Genomic DNA, 21,933 nt, shown 5'->3' on the forward strand with positions numbered 1-21,933 from the left:
TGTGCCTCTCTTCTCCATAGATTGGGACCATTTTGAAACAAAAGACAGTTTATTTCTGATTTCTCATGATCCAGCACAGTGAAGTCCTAGGCAAAGGTCAAAAATCAATGGTCCCTAAGCCTAGGCCCCTAAGTCCTTAGGTCTGGCCCACAGATGTGTTTTAACTGCACAGTCATTTATTTACTTCCCTGTCAACATTTGAAACATTTCGCATTTCATACAAAAGAAAAAAAATATCTTAAAAACATTTGAAGATTTGGCAGTATTTGTTGTGCATTCCTAACTGCCAACAACTGGCGGGAGCTGAATAGTAAACTCAGAGACTTGGAGTGCTAGGCTCTTAAGGACATTTTTATGTTGTTTTTGTGGTTCAATAATTTACCCAGATTACCTGAGTCATTGGGTTTCTCTCATGTTCTTTCTTGTCCCTCTCTAAGTTAGTGCAGCCTTTACTCATTGAAGAAATTACTGGAAAGATCACACACAAGAAATATTCCGCTGAAACAGCCAGTAGGACAAGGCATGCATAAAAGAGTGTAGCTTATCCCTTCTAGTATGGGAGGGAGAATCCCTCAAAAACATTGTTTCTCAAAATATGAATCACAGTTCGTATATAACTGTATAAGAACTATTCAATCAGAATCTGGGGAGTGTGCATCCCTCAGGATTCAGTCAGCAAAAGAGAAATTGCATTAGGTATTTCAAACAGAAATTATTTAACATAGAGAATCAGATATTTTAAAAAATCAGGAAGGTTAGAGGAATAAAACTCAGAGGACTTTTCCAGATATTGTCAACTAGTATTGAACAGTCTTTCCATCCTCTTCTGTGTTCTCCTCTGTGTTGCAGAAGCTGGAAGCCTATGAATTACATTTCCCAGACTTTTTGGTCAGCAGGATTCTGAACATGGTTTAGGATTCTGAATATGGTTTAGGTCTCACCAGTGGTACACATTTTAGAATAGAATGGAGGCCATTCTTTACATTCACTCAAATAGATGTAAAACATGAGTTTTTGTAGTGGTCTCAACATTCTTCTGCACAGCTTATACCCAGCTTATACAGGCTTTGGGGGACCTGTAAGGTTAGCAGTGATTTACTTGAACCTGCTGACCTCTGTGTGGTAGTTACAATTTCCTGTCTTTGGACTATGCTGCTGCTGCTGCTAAGTCGCTTGAGTCGTGTCCGACTCTGTGCGACCCCATAGACAGAAGCCCATCAGGCTCCTCTGTCCCTGGGATTCTCCAGCCAAGAACACTGGAGTGGGTTTCCATTTCCTTCTCCAATGCAACAGTGAAGTGAAAGGGAAGTCGCTCAGTCATGTCTGACTCTAAGCGACCCCATGGACTGCAGCCTACCAGGCTCCTCCGTCCGTGGGATTTTCCAGGCAAGAGTACTGGATTGGGCTATAGCAGCCAACAAATACTAATTAAGATACAGTTACTTCTTCCTTCTTAAGCTCAATGGAAACATTTGTGTTTTGTCTTCTGTTCAATCAAACAGTAAAAAGAGGGGAGAAGATATTGCATGACATAAAAGAAACTAGTTAATTTTCTCCCCATTCCCCAACTCCATTTGGTGACATGCCAAATGCCACCAAATCTAAGTAATACACTATGACAATAAGCACCTACTTTCCTGTCTTCCTCTACACTTCTCATTGTTCTCTATGACTGTAATGCTATTAAGTGAATGGCAAAATAGTTTCTTTCACAAGAGAGAGGAAGTGGAATGTGGCAAAGAGTAACAGTTAATGAAAGCCTCCTATGGGCTAGACTTTTCATAATTTCCCAGTCATCTCACAACAGTGATGTTGAATTGGGTTCATTAACCTCATTTAAAGAATGCACTCAGATTCATGGATATAACTAACTTTTCCCTGGTTTTCAATTTAGTGATTGAAATGGTCTGCTTATATCACTGGACCACAGGGAGGGGGACAGTATTGGTTGAAATGAGTTTTAACTACTGACTCCTAAAATCACAGAAAGAAAATGGGAGTGGGGGGTGTGTGGAAGTGGGTCTAAGATGTAGGTCAGAGTTGCCAAAAAGAAATAAAGGAGTGTATCTTTGAATATTTGAGAAATCAATAAGGAAAAGCATACCAATAGTTATTTCACTATTTCTATGTTGAAACATAATATGCTTTGGAATAATATGGGGAAATTAAAAATTCCATTGCCAAACACAATACACTTAAAGATATCAGAAAATGGAGGAAATAATTAGAATATAATTTAGTGGCATATAACTAATGTGATTTACATAAAAATGAACATGACTAAGTAGAACAGTAATATTCAAATTTATCAACAAATAAATCAAAAGTGAAAAACAATTGCAATCAAATATCCAAAGTTGCTCAGTACCAGTAAATTAAAGAAAAGCAAATAGACACATTGATATTTACAAATAAGAAAGACATAAAATAGCATGTATAATGTAACAAAGCTTTAAACAAAAATATATGCATATGAATATACAGATATAACAATTGAATTATGTACAAACACACATTCAATGTATCTGCAGAATACTAGGAGTATTTTAGATTTCTCCATTGTTGAAGCAGTAATATAGATAAAATTATGACAGCACAAGATGTATCTCATTAAGAACTGATGTTATATGACCCAATCAAAAAATGGGCCAAAGAACTAAACAGACATTTCTCCAAAGAAGACATACAGATGGCTAACAAACACATGAAAAGGTGCTCAACATCACTCATTATTAGAGAAATGCAAATCAAAACCACAATGAGGTACCATTACACACCAGTCAGGATGGCTGCTATCCAAAAGTCTACAAGCAATAAATGCTGGAGAGGGTGTGGACAAAAGGGAACCCTCTTACACTGTTGGTGGGAATGCAAACTAGTACAGCCACTATGGAAAACAGTGTGGAGATTCCTTAAAAAACTGGAAATAGAACTGCCATATGACCCAGCAATACCACTTCTGGGCATACACACTGAGGAAACCAGATCTGAAAGAGACACATGCACCCCAATGTTCATCGCAGCACTGTTTATAATAGCCAGGACATGGAAGCAACCTAGATGCCCATCAGCAGATGAATGGATAAGGAAGCTGTGGTACATATACACCATGGAATTTTACTCAGCCCTCAAAAAGAATTCATTTGAACCAGTCCTAATGAGATGGATGAAACTGGAGCCCCTTATACAGAGTGAAGTAAGCCAAGAAAGATAAAGAACATTACAGCATACTAACACATATATATGGAATTTAGAAAGATGGTAACGATAACCCTATATGCAAAACAGAAAAAGAGACACAGAAATACAGAACAGACTTTTGAACTCTGTGGGAGAAGGTGAGGGTGGGATGTTTCAAAAGAACAGCATGTATACTATCTATGGTGAAACAGATCACCAGCCCAGGTGGGATGCATGAGACAAGTGCTCCGGCCTGGTACACTGGGAAGACCCAGAGGAATCGGGTGGAGAGGGAGATGGGAGGGGGGATCGGGATGGGGAATAAGTGTAAATCTATGGCTGATTCATATCAATGTATGACAAAACCCACTGAAATGTTGTGAAGTAATTAGCCTCAAACTAATAAAAAAATTAAAAAAAAAAGACAATGGAGTTAAATAAAAGTAATTGTGTAAGTAATATTAATAGTGTATGCTAGCAAATTTTTAAATTTTAATACTAATCTTACCAGCCAGCCGATAGTTGTTTTCTGGATGTAAAGAATGTCAGAATAAATGTCACTGTTAGCCATTTTTTGTTATTATTAAAGGGTGTATTCCATGTGGGCACTTAAAAAATATTTAGTATTATTACAAAGAGATTTTATGCTGCAGGAAGTGTCTGAGAATTTAGCTTGATGATACCTGCTATGCGTGCGTGTGTGTGTCTGTGTGTACTGAATAGACCAGATCCAGTCTTTGAATGTCTCTTAAACAGAGCCACTCACCACAAGTCTTTTCTTCAAGAAAGATTTTCTTTTAGAATAGCTGCATTGTATAAGTGTTTGGATGAGGGTCTGAATATCTTTACAGGGTCTTGTAAAATTACTCAAAGCACCATAGGACATTTACTTCACTATAATATTGAGTTGACATTTATTGGGTGTTGAACATGACAGAGGATGTGACCTACCTCAGGTCCTCCAAAGACTGATGGGTTTGATTATGGGACACACACCTGCTGATTCTCACTTTAACACTCAATTCAACAGACCTACTCCCCTGGGTATTTTGTCTTGTAAGCCTCCAGGGACAGCATAGATGTGAGGTCCCCAGAAGGAAGGATACTGCAGCTCTATAGCAAGTTTATATGGTAATAGTTCACAGAGTCCTTCCCCAAAGGGATCTATAGACTTTTATTTAGCTAATTGTACATTGGGGAAAAATTACCCAGGCATATTTAGCCTCTTGGACCCTGAGGTCTAGTTGACATTGATGCCTGAAAACCTAAAGTATACTCGTGGCTCTCTGAGAGGGAGTATATAAGTTATCCCAGATCTGACTTACTGTATTCCTAATAAATCTATCAGACAATCTGCTTGTCATCTCCCTGATCCACAAATATATAACTAGAATAGATATACATGGCAGATGACAGAATCTCCATATTGGTCCCTTAGCCTGTAAGGAAAAAGCTATCATTCTGGGGTAATCCAACTGGAAGCCTCTGAAACCACTACCACTCTGGCCAAGACAGTAAATTTAAAAAGAGCATACAAAATCCTGTGGGGAGTGGCAGAAATTTGTCCCATCCTTAAAGACTTAGAGGATGTAGTGGTAATAAGGCCTATCATTTTCCCTCATATCAGTCTGGATCATAAAAAATCCAAAGGGATTAAAGAGGAGGAGAATAAACCACCACAAACTCAAACAAGTATTAGATCCATTTGCAGCTGCCATGTTGGTTGTGGTATCTTTGCTAGAACAGATTTTAAGTACACAGGACATGGTCACTAATCTCAGAAATGAATTCTTTCCAACCTTATCATGAAGAATGCCCAGGCACAGTTCACATTCACATGATTTGGACAACCAAATTCATGTGTGGCTTTGTCCCAGAGATATGTTAACTTTCCAATTCTGTTATAGTTTGAAGAGATATGAAACATGTGGACATTCTGCAGAATATTGCTTTGGGCCACTATATAGATGATATCATGTTAACTGGATCAGATGAGAAAGGTACATTTGAGTCCTTAGTAAGACACATAGTGGGAGATAAAACCATCACAGATTCACATCAGTGAAGTGTTTAGGGATCTGGTCATCTTGGGCATACACAGACAATCTTATGAACATACAGGATGCATTATAGCATTTTTGGCCATCCACCAATCAAGTAGGATGGATAAGACACCTGCTAGGCCTCTCAGGTTATGGAGGCAGCAAATTCCAACTTAGAAATACTGTTCTGACCCATTTACCAAGAATGGTAAATGCAATGCAAGAATACCAACTTTGAGTGGGGTTTAATTAAGAAAAGGCTCTGTAGTAGGTCCAAACTTATGTGTATGCAGCCTTGCTGCTTGGCCAATATGACCCAATAGATCATATTGTATTAAAGGTAGGTACATGTAGAGGGAATAGATGACATGTGTAATTTATGGCGAGCCTTGGCAGGAGATTTACAACATAATCTCAATGTCCTGAAGCAAAGCCATGCCACCTGCAATGAAGAATTAGATACCATTCAAAAAAGACCCCAGGCATGTTGTTGAGCCTTGATAGATACACAGCACCTGATCCTTTGACACCAAGTGAATATACAGCTAGAATTTCCCATCATGAGCTGAATACTGTCAGGCCCACAAAATCATAAACTTGAGTGGGTGCAGCAATGATTCATTGTAGATTTGGAAGTGGTATGGCTAGTATTGGGCATGGGCAGGTCACAAAAGCATAGTTAAACTACTGATGTGGGTGCCAAGGCTCCCAAGTTATGAAAACTGTTTCATCAGAGCCTCAAGTCTCAACTAGTTGTGGCCATAGAAGATTCCTTATGACCAGCTTGATGGAGAAACAAACTGATTCATGGATGGGTTGGCCCAGTATGTGGGTAGAAGCTGAAAATAGAATGCTGCTGCACTATGCTTTGCTCTGAGGTAGCCTTGAAAGATGTACATTTTAAGGGTAAAGCTTCCCAATATGCAGCACCATGGGGAGAGTATCTTGGTCATTCATCTTGGTTTAAAGAGAATTGGCCCACGGTAAGCATATATATGAACTCAGAGGCGGTGGAAGATGACTTGTCAAGTTGGGCAGGGTCCTGGAAGGAGAAAGATAGAATATCCAATAAAAGAAATTCTGGAGAGAAGGCATATGGATGATGGATGAACTAATGGGAGTAGGCACAAAGTGAATATCTTTGTTGCACACCCACTAAAGAGAGCTATGACAAACCTAGACAACATATTAAGAAACAGAGACATCACTTTGCCAGCAAAAGTCCGTATAGTCAAAGCTATGGTTTTTCCAGTAGTCATGTATGGATATGAGAGTTGGACCATAAAGAAGGCTGAGCACCAAAGAATTGATGTTTTTGAACTGTGGTGTTGGAGAAGACTAGAGAGTCCCTTGGACTGCAAAGAGATCAAACCAGTCAGTCCTAAAGGAAATCAATCCTGAATAATCACTGGGGGGACTGATGCTGAAGCTGAAGCTCCAATACTTTGGCCACCTGATGCGAAGAGCCAACTTATTACAAAAGACCCTGATGCTGGGAAAGATTGAAGGCAGGAGGAGAAGGGGATGATGGAGGAGGACATGGTTGGATGGCATCACTGACTCAATGGATATGAGTTTGAGCAAGCTCTGGGAGGTGGTGAAGGACAGGGAAGCCTGGTGTGCTGCAGTCCATGGGGTCACAGAGAGTTGGACATGACTGAGCAATTGAACAACAACAAAGACCAAGTGGCGCTAGTTGTAAAGAACCCACCTCTTAATGCAGGAGACATAAGAGATGCAGGTTCGATCCCTGGGTGGGAAAGATCCCCTGGAGGAGGGCATGGCAACTCACTTCAATATTCTTGCCTGGAGAATCCCAAGGACCTCGGAGAAGCCTAGTAGCTTGCAGTCCATGTGGTCGCACAGAGTCGGACACAACTGAAGCAACTGAGCATGCATGCACACAAACACAAGCAGCACCTACCACAGAAGAGATATCAAACAATCAAGTAGACAGAATAAACAAGCCAGTTGACCTTAGCCAGTTTCTGTTAGAAGCCTACTATAATGATAGCAAAATGGTTACTTGAAGGGAGTATTAATATAATTAAAGAATTAGATTAATCAATTAATATAGTTAATGTTCATTAATAAAAATGATGTTGGTTATGCACGGGCCCAACAGTATTTGTCTCCTGAATCCATTTCTCTGTTTACCAGCCCCACTATGCTCTGTCCCTCTGTACCATCTTTTGCTTTTGGAGATCAATGGGAAATTTTCTCCTAAATCATACATAAAATCAGGGGTTAGGAAAAGACATGAAAGAAAAGAAAATGATAAAAATCATTCTTTTCTTTACCAACTCCATTAGGTAATTTATCCTATAACCACTGAATGTTGAAAATAATGTGAACTAGGATTGGAATGCATAATTGTCTGACTTAAAGTCTAAGACTTTAACCACTGCACTAGGTTTTCTCTCTCTGTCTTTGCACACACACCCACTCACACACACACACACACACACACACACACACACACACAACTTCCTTGACAGATGAGATACCATTTAGCAAAGAACAAAGCCAGTAGAGAATAAAACCAGTACACTGGCTGCTGGAGAGGCCACTGGAGTGAATTCAGGAGACCACTCTAGCTTCTGGCACCAGCAACTCACCCTGTAACTCTTTAACAACCTTGAATGAATCCCATCACCTCTCTTCTTACTTTACCTATCAGTATGAATTTCACTTGTCATGCTTCTCATATATCCAGGTTTGTGCAGGAGAAGAACACGAAAATTAGTTGAATTATTTTAATTAAATGCCTCTAGTTCATGACACTGAAGCATGGTGGCACCAAGAGGCTGATAGGGAATAATTACTACCAAGAGCAGAGGCCTTGGGTTCAGTAGCTCTGGTAGGGGTTCCAGCTTTATGAGAAAAATGTGAAAGTGGTTTAAAGCACCCTGAATTAACATACTGGTTATCATTTTGCTACAAAAATGAAATCCAGTTAGCATCATATCCAGTGAGTCCACCCAATTCCCCATCAAATGATGTGTGTTCATCGCCTTAAGAGCCACCAGCTTCCCTCCTGGATTATATGCGGTATCTTCCTTCTTTCAACTGGAAGCCCTTTCACTACACTCAAGTAACAATGAAGTAAAATGAAATGTACTTCTGTCCTTCTTCACCAAACACCAGAATTTAACATGCAAACCAAGATTGCTCTTCCAAGTAGGCTTCCATTCCCATGATACCACACACCCATGCAATAAAATTGTCATTGATCAAAACATCGATCCCAGGACAACCAGTGTGTGACCCACACAAGAGCACCAGGATCACAAAAACATAGCTAATCCACTCAACCTTTTTTTCAACTGTTTTTCCAACACAAAACCAAACTGTATTTTTCATTTCCAGAACCCATATAATTTATAGAACACAATGCCTTTTCATAGTCCTTTCTCTATTAATATACCACCGTATTAGACACTTATGTATATAGCACAGATGACTTATGGAGTTAATTCTCAAATGTTTATTGATTGTACCTTAGGAGTTCTTTTCAAAGACAGAGCCAAGCTGAAGGCAATAACATTGAATATAATATCATAAAGACCTGGATTATGATGTCAAATTTTTCATACAGTGACTATGTTACCCAAGACCTCATCTAATGAATGGAAATGCTAATACTTCACATCACTGTTATGCTGTAGGCAATAACTGGGGTGATTTATGTAAAGGAGCAAGCACAGTGCCTGGCATAGAGCAGTCATGCAAAGTGCCCTGGGTTTCCCAAAGTATAAGGACCATGTAAACTTTCTTCAATCCTTGCAAACACCAGTGGGCACTTATTTAAAGATCAACCACCACAACAAAAATAATTTTAAAATGCTACTACTTGTTGGTATTTATTGTGAAAAGTCAGTAGGATAGAAAGAAAAAGAAACATGGTGATTTTAAATCATGTCCACAGACTCTTTGAGGTGGGGTTTGTGGTCCTTCTCCCTGAACCGGGGCATAGTTATAACCTACTTTTAATCATTAGAATGTGGCGGAAGTGACAGTGACAGTTTCTGGGCACAAATCTTGGGTTACTTGCACTTGGAACCTAGTCGCCATGCTGTGAAGAAGCTCAGGTCAGTGCAGATACCACATGCAGATGTTCTGATCAGCAATTTCTGCTCAGGTCCCAGCCCACAGCTAGTCTCAACTAGATGAGCTCAGATGACACCAGCCCCAGCCATCAAGTCACACTGAACCTCTGAATTTTTACAGTTGAGCCCTTAGATATTGTGGAAAAGAAAAGCTGTCCCTGCTTTGTCCAGTCCAGATTCTAGACCCACAGAGTTAGTGAGCAAAAGAAATATTTAATGCCACTAGATTCTATGACAGTTTGTTACACAGCAATAAATAACCTGAAGAGTAGGCATTAAAGTGACTTTGTTATGTGAGGGAGAAAGCAGAGTGAAGACAGTTTCTGAATGTGCCCAATGTGACAAACCTTCTTAGGTTTTCTCATTTTCTCCTCCCAGTGGTCAAGGAAGGAAGGTTCTATTGCTCCCATTTTGAAGATGGGCAATGCCTGAGTTACAGGAGTTAAATTACATTTCCTGGGATACACCACACACACACACACACACACACACACACACACTCTTCTTGTTAGCTGAGAGAGGATCTGAAGTATATGTTTTGTCAAGTGATTTAGTGTTTGGGTGCTCTGCCTGATTTCCTTTACCAAAACCCCTTTATGCCCCCTCAACTCCTGTTATGTGATGTCAAGAGGAGAGTGAAAAAGTTGACTTAAAGCTCAACATTCAGAAAAATAAGATCATGGCATCTAGTCCCATCACTTCATGGCAAATAGATGGGGAAACAGTGGCTGACTTTATTTTTTGGGGCTCCAAAATCACTGCAGATGGTGATTGCAGCCATGAAATTAAAAGACGCTTACTCCTTGGAAGGAAAGTTATGACCAACCTAGACAGCATATTAAAAAGCAGAGACATTACTTTGTCAACAAAGGTCCGTCTAGTCAAGGCTATGGTTTTTCCAGTAGTCATGTATGGATGTTTGAGTTGGACTATAAAGAAAGCTGAGCGCCGAAGAATTGATGCTTTTGAACTGTGGTGTTGGAGAAGACTCTTGAGAGTGCCTTGGACTGCAAGGAGATCCAATCAGTCCATCCTAAAGGAGATCAGTCCTGGATGTTCATTGGAAGGACTGATGTTGAAGCTGAAACTCCAACTTTGGCCACCTGATGCGAAGATCTGACTCATTTGAAAAGACCCTGATGCTGGGAAAGATTGAGGGCAGGAGGAGAAGGGGACGACAGAGGATGAAATGGTTGGATGGCATCACCGACTCAATGGACATGGGTCTGGGTAGACTCCGGCAGTTGGTGATGGACAGGGAGGCCTGGCGTTCTGCGGTTCATAGGGTTGCAAAGAGTCGGACATGACTGAATGACTGAACTGAATTGAAAGCTATAATATTGGTAGCCTTTGCCAAATGGCACTGACCTGTGACTAAAAACAATATATAATGCATTCCATTTTAAATATAGATGGTGAAAAACTATAGAAAAACATAATTAATAGCCACATTCAAGTGATAACCTTTTTCTTCACTCTTACATTATTATTATGAATGCAAATAATATAATTTCATATTTACATTATCACATGGTGCTCACAGGGTCATTAGATATAAAAGACAAAGTCCACAGTGTGCTGGGACTTAGGGACCTTAGTACAGCAGCCTGGATGCAGACTGAAGCAGCAGATGCCAGCAGGTCAAACCAGAGCTGATCAGTTTCACTTCAGCCACCAAGAAACTTCTCAGACCACCCATTTCCCAGCAGAGAGTCTATGTGGGTCTGTTCATATAACTGTGCTAGAGGGAGGGTATTGGCTTGGACAAAATGCATTAAACTTGCCCAGTCTCCTAACCGCTAACCTTTATTCTTTTTCTGGTTGGCTGCGAGGTATATAAGTAATGATACATTCAGCAAGCATGGACTTCCAAAGTGGCATTAGTGGTAAAGAACCTGCCTGCCAATTCAGGAGATGTAAGAGACCTGAGACTTATCCCTGGGTTGGGAAGATCCCCTGGAGGAGGGCAAGGCAACCCACTCCAGTATTCTTTCCTGGAGAATCGCATGGACAGAAGAGCCTGGAGGACTACAGTCCATGGGGTCCAAAGAGTCAGACATGACTGAGCGGTTTACCACACAAGCATATGCTGAGATTTTGTTAAATGCCAGGATTAATACTGCTTAAGTTATGTACATTTTCTCTTTTACTCTTCACAACACTTCTATATGGTGTGTACTTCCATTTCTAGTTCACAGATGAGGAAAAAAATACATTACTGGTCAATTATTATGTAATCAGCAAGAAGTTTAAAGTTGGGATTTTATTAAATATGTCTATATACTGGATCTCTTTTTGAATGTGCCATTTTATTCCTGAGCCATTTGTCATCTCCTTTCTAGCCATAAATGGGCTCTTCTCACTTATCAGTTCAGTTCAGTCACTCAGTCATATCCAACTCTTTGTGACCTCATGGACTGCAGCACGCCAGGCTTCCCTGTCCATCACCAACTCCTGGAGTTTACCCAAACTCATGTCCATTGAGTTGGTGATGCCATCCAACCATCTCATCCTCTGTCGTCCCCTTCTCCTCCCGCCTTCACTCTTTCCCAGAATCAGGGTCTTTTCCAATGAGTCAGCTCTTCGCATCAGGTGGCCAAAGTATTGGAGTTTCAAGTTCAGCATCAGTCCTTCCAATGAATATTCAGGAGTGATCTCCTTTAGGATGGACTGATTGGATCTCCTTGCAGTCCAAGGGACTCTCAACACCACAGTTCAAAAGCATCGATTCTTTGGTGCTCAGGTTTCTTTATAGTTCAACTGTCACATCCATACATGACTACTGGAAAAACCATAGCCTTGACTAGATGGACCTTTGTTGGCAAAATAATGACTCTGCTTTTTAATATGCTGTCTAGGTTGGTCATAACTTTCCTTCAAAGAGTAAGCATCTTTTAATTTCACTTGTAGGTATAGGTATACAATATCCACTGTAACAGCACCTTCAAATTAATGACATCCCCCATTCTATTATTCCTTTTCTATCCTGGCACAGGGTTCATATCAGGAGCTCCTGGTCCCTCTGCCCCATTAGGGTCCTTAGAGGTATCACTCACAAGCAGGCAACAGATGAGAGCATAGTCTATAAACCATCATCTCAGAAGCGATGGCCTCAGCTCAGCAGCCTATCACTTTCAAGATGATGACTGCTGCCCAGTAGTTGAACACATTGCAAATGATGGTCTCAGCACAATGTAACAGGCCAAGCCTCGATGCTGACACTGCCAGATGTCCTATCACCACAGTCTGATGCCAAAACCCACCAAAAAATTGCTGACCAGACTCACTTTCTCTGTTCCCAGACTCAACCCCTGACTCTTCCATCCCACCTGTTTATCCACCTGAATCTCCTATAATTTCCCCAACTGCCCTCTCTTTTCTCTCTCTCTCCTCTTACCTTATCCCTCAGTTTCAATCTATGCAGGCCTCTTTTCCCTACACAGTGCCACCATGGTTACTGTCCACTACTTAACTGAAGGTCCTACCCATCCTACTTACCTACATCTCTAAGATTTCATATCCTCTCTTATACCATGTAATGACACCTTGCAAGGAACTAAAGCCTATTGGCAGGCCCCAGTGTCTATCCTGCTGCATCAAGGAACTCACCATAGATTATTCAGATTTGTTCTTAACCCACTCTTTTCCATCTTTGTGCACTGCCTCTTGTAAACTAGCACTCTATATGCTTTCTGATGTATTCTTATTGGTGTCACATCATTTAGTTTCTCCTCTTGGGTACCTATTAGTAATGATGGCTCAGTAGTAATGAATCCACCTGCAGTGCAGGAGACACAGGAGATGTAGTTTCAATCCCTGGGTCGGGAAGATCCCTTGGAGAGGGGCATGGCAACCCACTCCAGTAATCTTGCCTGGAGAATCTCATGGACACAGGAACCTGGAGGGCTACAGTTCAAAGGGTCACAAGGACTGAGGGTCACATGACTGAGTGAGTAAATGAGCGAATCTTGGGTACCTAAAACCTGAATTGGGATCCTCACCTCCACAATCTCTCCACAAAGGCCTAAAACTCTACCTACTACTATGCATTTCAGTTGGTAGCTGGCTGTGATTACTGTCCCTGTAATTGTTTCCATATCATTTTCCGTTGTAAACTCCACAACTGCAGTAGTTATGAGTTTCCCTTGTCCAACAGCCCCACACTACATGCTCCGCTATTTTTCAGTCTCATCATACCCAAGTCCTCCTTTCTGTGACTTACTGGATAATATCTGTGTAACAAGTTCCCTCAGAGCTGAAGCTCTAACAATGCCGGGCATACTAACTGGTGCTCCAGCCTGAACAACCACTCCTGCAACTAATCCCTATCCCCTTGGAGGCGTTTGAGGTCCATATTGACTACTCATCATTCTCTCCTTATCTGCCCCCTGCATTTCTTTCCAGCATTCTCTTAACCTCATTAAATTCCCATTCATGGACCCCATATCCCTCCTGTCTCCCATCATCAATCATTATTATAGACAGCCATGCCCCTCCGTTAAGACTATTTGACCCTCACATGTCTGCACTGATTTAAACTTTTCCATCAGAAACTCCATCCTCCAAGCTCCTTGGGGCTACTTGTTCTCCTGTGGTATCACTCCTATTCAGTAGGGTAGCATATTCTATTCCTCCATTCCTCCCCCTTCCATGCTATGCAATTTGTCCTTTGTTTTATGCATATTTAGTCTCTGATCTCCCTACATGCAACTAGAAAATTAATTTCTCTCATCTAGCTTTCCCACAAAAAGAAGCAGCAAGTTACCTTTTTACCTATTGTATTGGGCCTCTTTGCAATCACTGGTATAACAGGCACAAATTTAGGTATTTTCAGTTTATTAACACAAACTTAATATATATAGGCCACCCAGACAATGATATCACTCCTGGAAGACTATGTCAAGCAGCTCAAGCCTTAGAAGCCCCTAATATGGCATAAATCTCTCTAGCTGCTATGGTAACTAATAAAAGTTAGCATTGAACCACCTATTGCTATATCAAGGTGAAGTTTGGGCCTTAAATGTGGGCCAATAGTATAGGAAAGGTCTTCGGAATATTCCAACAGACAGAACAAACCAAAATAATAAATAATATTACAAAAGTACTCAGATTCCCTGGGCCCTGGTTGATTTCTTCCCCTGGATGTCTCCTTCTGTCTACAGTGACAATACTCTACTATCTTCCAGGGAGCTGTAATAATTGCTTGTTGTTGTTTAGTCACTCAGTCATGTCCGACTCTTTGAGACCCCATGGACTGCAGCAAGCCAGGCTTCCCTGTCCTTCACTATCTCCCAGAGCTTGCTCAAACTCATGTCCATCGAGTCGGTGATGCCATCCAACCATCTTCTCCTCTGTTGTCCCCTTATCCTCCTGCCTTCAATCTTTTCCAGCATCAGGGTCTTTTCCAATGAGTCAGCTCTTCATATGAGGTGACCAAAGTATTGGAGCTTCAGCTTCAGCATCAGTCCTTCCAATGAATATTCAGGGTTGATTTCCTTTAGTATTGACTAGTTTGATCTCCTGGCTGTCCAAGGGACTCTCAAGAGTCTTCTTCAGCACCACAGTTTGAAGGCATCAATTCTTTGGCGCTCAGTCATTTTTTTAATTGTCCAGCTATCACATCCATACATGACTACTGGAAAAACTGTAGCTTTGATTATATGGACCTTTGTAGGTAAAGCAATGTATCTTCATTTTAATACACTATCTAGGTTTGTCATTGCTTTTCTTCCAAGGAGCAAGCATCTTTTAATTTCATGGCTGCAGTCACCATCCATAGTGATTTATTTTGAACTGGTTTTACAAACTTGATCTCTCTCAAGAATAAGTTTATTTACAAGAAACATGGTAGGTTGCTGTGCTAACTCAGACATCAGGGATACATTTTTAAGATCCCTGGAAAAAACTTGTATCCTCACTGATATGTGATTTAGTATCAGCATCCTCTCTGCCACATTTCCTACTTGTGTCTTTTGCCTCCTTCAGCATCCTGATAAAGCTCACCCTTTCCACACCCATACTCCTGTCCTTCCTCCAACTGGTTTGAGTCTGTCTAGGCAAGCAAGAGCACTTGCTCTGCTGAATCTTACCAGGGGCCCCTGCTCCCACCCACTGTTACCAGGCTCCTTTCTATCTCACTCAGTGTTACAAATCTGGAAAGGGAAACCACCATCATTTCACATACACATCCCTTTAAGCCACAAGGGCAGAGGAGGAAGAAGAGGAGATGGGAACTCTGAGAAATAATAAAAATGTTATAATCTGAAAAATATGTCTTTTTTGGAGAGGAAAACCAAATAAGGGAGGATTCTGTCCTTTTGGAGACAAAAGCCAAAAGCAAATTCATTCATTTAATTCAATATACACTTACTAAATGTAGTTCCAGGAGTGGTACTAGATGTTGGAGAAATAAAGGTGACTAAAAGAACATATTATTTGACCTCAGAGAGTTTGTAATCTGATGGAGTGATCAGGCTTCTGATACAAGTAATGAGTGCTATGAGGATATCCCAGGATGAAAGAGGAGCAATCCTTGTTGGGGGATTAACTGAATATAGGGGATTCACTGAGGCTTCATAAATAAGAGACTTCTAAATTTGTGTTTAAGGATGTAAAGGAGAGCAGGAGTTTGAGGGTATTTTAGATATAATATTTCAGAATTCAAAAGAGAGGAGCATGTATGATGTTAGGGAGACACGGGAAAATACGACCCATTCAAAGGTCAGTGTGTGAGTAACTATAGGGAGTAAATAGCTTCCCAGGTAGCTCAGTGGTAAAGAATCTGCCTGCCAATGCAGGAGATGCAAGAGACGCAAGTTCGGTCCCTGGGTTGACAAAATCCCCTGGAGGAGGAAAGGGCAACCCACTCCAGTGTTCTTGCCTGGGAAATCCCAGGACAGAGGAGCCTGGCAGGCTATAGTCCATGAGGTCGCCAGAGTCAGACACAACTTAGCAACTAAACCACCACCACCACCATAGGGAGTAAATAGAGAAGAAGCTAAAGAAAGAAATGTCATGAGTCAAATCATGAAGAGCCTTGGATGATATGTCAAGGGATCTGGATTTTATTATTTGATTGGTGGGAGTCCCTAAAGAGTTTAAAGCAAGGAAGTAATAGAATCAAATTTGTTTTTGAGATATAGTACTTTGACAGCACTGTGGAGGTCAATTTAAGTAGGAGTGGCTGGTTAAAAGAATTTAGCAGTAATCCACAGTTTTATTGATGAAACAGTACTAAAATTAAAGCATTGACAATAGGAGTAAAGAGGGGATAACAAAACCAAGTGATAATTAGGAGGTAGGACCTGGCAGCTAAGTGGATGAAGGAGAATGATAGTGACCAAAAATGACTCCGAAATTTCTGACTTGGACTATGTGGCTGATTGTTAAGATAGGAGATATGAGAGAGAGAGAGAGAGAGAGAGAGAGAGAGAGAGAGAGAGAGAGAGAAACATTTGGTGGAAGAAGAGGAAAGAAAAAACGGGAAGACTTTTATATTGTATATTCAGTTTGACAATCTCTGAAAAGTATCTTAGAAGCAACTGAGTGTATGGGTCTACAGTTTAGGAACAAGATCAAGACACTGAGATGTTTGAATCATCAGCCTATAGATGGCCATTAATTAAGGCTAAGAACCTGGCTGGGCTCATGTAACAAGCTCCTATAAAATGAAATGAGAATGGGCTAAAAATAAAGCCCATCACAGGAAAGGCTAATATATTAGGGGGTAGTTAGAGAAAGAAAACCAGCAAGGGAGATTGAGACACACTAGCCACATTGCATGGGAATTACAAGAAAATGGTGTCACACAATCAAAGGTAGGAAGTATCAGTTGATGAAGAGTTCAAATAAGATAAAGACTAAAAAGTATCTGCTGGAGTTAGCTTTGGTAAGAGCTATTTTACTGGAGGGGAAGGGGGTTGTATTCTACGGTAGGTTCAAGAAGGAATGGGAAGTAAAAAAAGTGCAGATAATTATAAAAGACAATTTCTTTTAAAAATATTGATTGTGAAAACAATGACCAAAGAACTGCCATATTTTTATTGACTGCAATGAAAAAGCCAGTAGATAGTGAAATGTCAAAGATCCAGGGAAGAGAAAGGACAATTTAAGGAGGAAGGTCCTAATATCACAGGAAGGGAGGGGAGTTTTGGAACACAGATGTAGGATTTAGTTTTGAAAGAGGAGGTTTCCCATTCTACTAAATTTCTACAGATGATGGTAAGGATTAATACAGATATAGATACTATCATGAGGGATGGAGGAGGAACTTTAGGGAATCCCATGTTCTGGACTCTGTTTTCTCTGCCAAGTAGATGAGGTCATTTGATGAAAACAGAAGACTGAAGGACAGTATTGAATGTCTGGAATAACTACTGAGTGAAAGCAGAGAGAGAGCCAGTGAGGGACACATAGAAGCATTTCTTTTTTCTTTTTCTTTTAAAAAATCAATCCACTGAAGCTTTGGCTAGCACTGAAGGCCAAGTTGAGACTGTAGAACTAGAGCTTATAGAGGCACATATGCTTGGAGATATGCTACTAAGGAAAATAACAAAGGAAAGCTATGATTAGCACTCTTAGGTGAAGTAGGAAAAAAAAAAACAGACAGTTAAATAAAATTGAGTTTGAATGCATCCAAGCAAGGGGGTAGGATGGTCACGAAGGACAGAAGGCTGAGTGTATTGGCAAGAAAGTGGTTGAAGTTATGAATTGGCAAGATAGAGAAAATAGAATGTCAAATACTTGAGATCTCTATGAGATCGTACACTAATTTTAGTGGGAAAAAAAGGAAAGACATGTGAAAATGTAGGAGGTGGTAATTAGAAAGTAGCACTAGAGTTTAAAATGTTGGAAGTATAGACATTATGAATTATAACTGTGTCCAGGATGTGGCCATGAGAGGGTATTTCTGGTATGGAAGAAAGGGGAAAACAACTGAAATTAAGTAACCCAAGAATCCATGATACTAGGGAGTTAGTTGATTTGTGTAAGAAGATATTGAAGGCAGGGAAGATGAGATAGATAGGATAGATGGTAAGGACATGAATATAAGGAAAATGATCAGGGGGTTGGTAGAGAGTAATAATCAAGAAAGGTAGCTGATTATGTACAATCAGATGGCATGAGAGGAAGTTTTTATATGAAGGTATAAAAATAATGCTTTAGAAGTGGCCACTGGGTCTCAGAGACATCTCTAGGACTGTGGTATGGGGGCTTGAAAGAACTACCAATTTTTCCATGAAGTGCTAGTGCTAAGTTGCTTTGGTTGTGTCCAACTCTTTGTGACCCTACGGACTATAGCCCACCAAGCTCCTTTGTCCATGGGATTTCCCAGGCAAGAATACTGGAGTGGAATGCCATTTCCTTCTCCAGGGGATCTTCCCAACCCAGGGATCAAACTTGTGTTTCTTAACATCTCCTGAATTGACAGGCTGGTTCTTTATTACTAGTGCCACCTGGGAATCCCAAATCAAAACAGAGACTGGCGAAGGATAATGGGTGAAAGACAGGAAAGACCAGCAGTCCATTAAATACACACAAGATATGGATGAGAATGACTCTGGACTCATCATTACCCTGTCAATTTTAGCTTATGAATTATTACTATTTAATATCTGTCCCTGGTGGCTCAGATGGTAAAGAATCTGCCTGCAATGCAGGAGACCCAGCTTTGATCCCTTGATCAGGAAGATCTCCTGGAGAACGAAATGGCTACCCACTCCAGTATTATGGCCTGGAGAATTCCATGGACAGAGAATACCATCCATAGGGTTGCAAAGATTCAGACACGACTCAGTGACTACACTTTCACTTTTTTACCTCCACCCAACACACACATTAGTATACATCTTTTTTTCACACTACCTCTCTCTGACGGTTGTTTCTACTTTTCTCAAGAATTCTCATAACGGACCAAGATAGTGGAATTTCTATAGAGCTTTATAACAGTAGTAGCTAGCATTTGTTAGGTATTTCCCATGCATTATATCATACAACAATTTAATTAAAAAGTACTAATGTTATCCCCATTTTTTAAGGTGTGGAAACTGAGAGATCAATCTGTCCAAAGCCACACAGCTAAGTAACACTGTTAAGTGATGGATCCAAGATACTCATGCAGATATCCAGATAGTAGCTCCTAAGTTACCATACCACAGTATCTTTTTTTACCTGCTTTTAATGGGAATTGCAAAAAGGGATCAAATCTGCTTCTCCTGAATGGGCAGGCGATTCTTTACTACTGAGCCACCAGGGAAGCCCCAACTAAGATATAGTATATGTGAAATAAAAGGAGAGATGAAGCTAAAATGTCAGGGTAAGGAGTTTTCATGCAGTCCAGGATGCAGTGGGGAAATATGGAATGGTTTCTGAGAGATATGATAAGTGTCATGTTTTAAAAAATGAATTGGCATAATAATATTAACAAACTCTATTAAATATACTTTGTACTACTTTATAAAAAAATGTGTGTGTTTGTGTGTGTGTGGTAACCCCACAACAACCTTAAGAATTAGATGTTACTAAAATTCTTATTTTTTTTAACAGGTAAAAAAAACTAATTCACAAAGAGGTTAATTCTTTTGCCCACTATCACAGGAAGAGTAAATGACAGAGCCAGGATTACGTCCTTTAAATTTTTATTAGAATTGAACTCAACAGTTCTTTTTAGATTTGCTACACACATTGCTTTTAAAGTTCACTCTCTCCAAACTACCAAAAAGTAATAAAATAACAGGCATAGTTCCAATAGAATAGAAAGAATATTACTTTGTAGAGGAAATAAAAATCACTTTTTTTTTTTCTAGCTGCTGTAGACCAGCCTTACAATTGGCATTCATCGAGCAGAAAATATGTGAATCTTTTGATCAAGACAGCTTGCCTTGGGGCCAGGTCTCTGAACGTAAGGCAATATATTTGCTCTTCAGCTCATCCTGCCCATTTTGGCTTCTGTAAACTTCCTCACTGTCCTTGAAATTCTAACTACCCTCTTTACCTTGTCTTTCTGTATTATGAGCCTCCGTAAATTTCTTCAGCATGACTGTACCTGTCCTCAGGATTACCCCATCATACACAACTACCAATCCTATGTTTTTGCTTGCTAGCTTCTGATTTGATCTTTGCCTTGCTCTTTGATTTGGGGGTGATTTCAGGTTTCTAGCTACTTTTATGCCTGGATCACCATAGTCTGTACCCTTGACTTCAAGCCCATTCTTTACCTGTGGATGTCTGTAGTATTGTGGAAATAAAAATCCTAATAATGCAGAGAATTCACCACAAAGTGTAGAAAGGCAAGAACGATGTTTGATTTTTAAATAAGCACATGCTACTCATGTTATGTGAGCATAGGCAGTTTGTATAAAACTTAAAAAAAGTCAGGCCATTTTCACACATATTTATATAGACAGTTTGCAGCCATACAAAACACACATCCTTCAACTTTTATGGTATTCTTGTATTCCCTACAAGAGGACATAACAGAACAGTTTGTGTATATATATATTTTTTCCATATAGTTCATCCTAAGTTCACTTGAGAATTGAGATAGCTATTTGGTCTAGCTAATTGCCGTCACCCATGGGAATAGTAAACCCTCTCTTATCTCTTCTATAAGTAAATGATTACAGCCTAAGACAGACAGCTAGTTAAACTATGTAGGGGCCAGGAAAACTCCTAGATGTTTACATTTCAAAGGTGATGAAATCCAGACCTCTGAAGAGAGTTATTTACATTCCAAATGTTAGATTAAGGACTCTGGTTGAATTGGGTCTCCCAAAGAAAGAGTCTTAGAAGGAGAGGGCAAATGATCTATTTGTCCATTAAAAACAGACACAATTATTTTTATTTACTCTTAAATTTAGCTCTGTCATTGACAACACTGGGAGTTCAGACCCAAAGAGTAGTGATGAGAGCTGTCTAAAAGGCAGCATCGAACTGAAAAGACTCAGGAAACCTCATTATTTTAATAAATCACTGAGCACTAATAAGAGTGCTCCTAAGTTCTCCAACAGCATCCTGGGGGGCACACAAGTCTAGGAGCTACCTACTTTCCACCAGTATTAGAGAATTTGTTCATGATCCTAAGGCAACCAACTACTGGAAACTGGCTAATGTCCACAGGGAAAAAGAAAAAAAATAAAACAAAACAGTAAATTCACTCAACAGAGTATTGATTTAGTCTTCTGTTAACTTGGATCATTTCTTTTTTTCCCCCAAAGTTTAAACTTTTTACTTTGTATTGGAATATAACGGATTAACAATGTTACAGTAGTTTCAGGTGAAAAGCTAAAGGATTCAGCCTTTTTTGTTTCAGACAGTGAGTGTTTTTGCTTTCCTAAGTTCATTTGTATCAAGGCCCTTTGTCAAAAGAGGTCATGCAGAGTGTTTTGGTTGGTATTCCAGAAATACTCTTCACATCTGACAGTCTAAATGTTTACTTTATTTTATTTTTTAAATTAATTTATTTTAATTGGAGGTTAATTACTTTACAATATCATAGTGGTTTTTGCCATGCATTGACATAAATCAGTCATGGGTGTACATGTATTCCCCATTCTGAGCCCCCTCCCACCTCCCACCCCATCTCATCCCTCAGGTCATCCCAG

This window comes from Cervus elaphus, chromosome X (assembly GCF_910594005.1).
Source record: "Cervus elaphus chromosome X, mCerEla1.1, whole genome shotgun sequence".
Taxonomy (NCBI): Eukaryota; Metazoa; Chordata; class Mammalia; order Artiodactyla; family Cervidae; genus Cervus; species Cervus elaphus.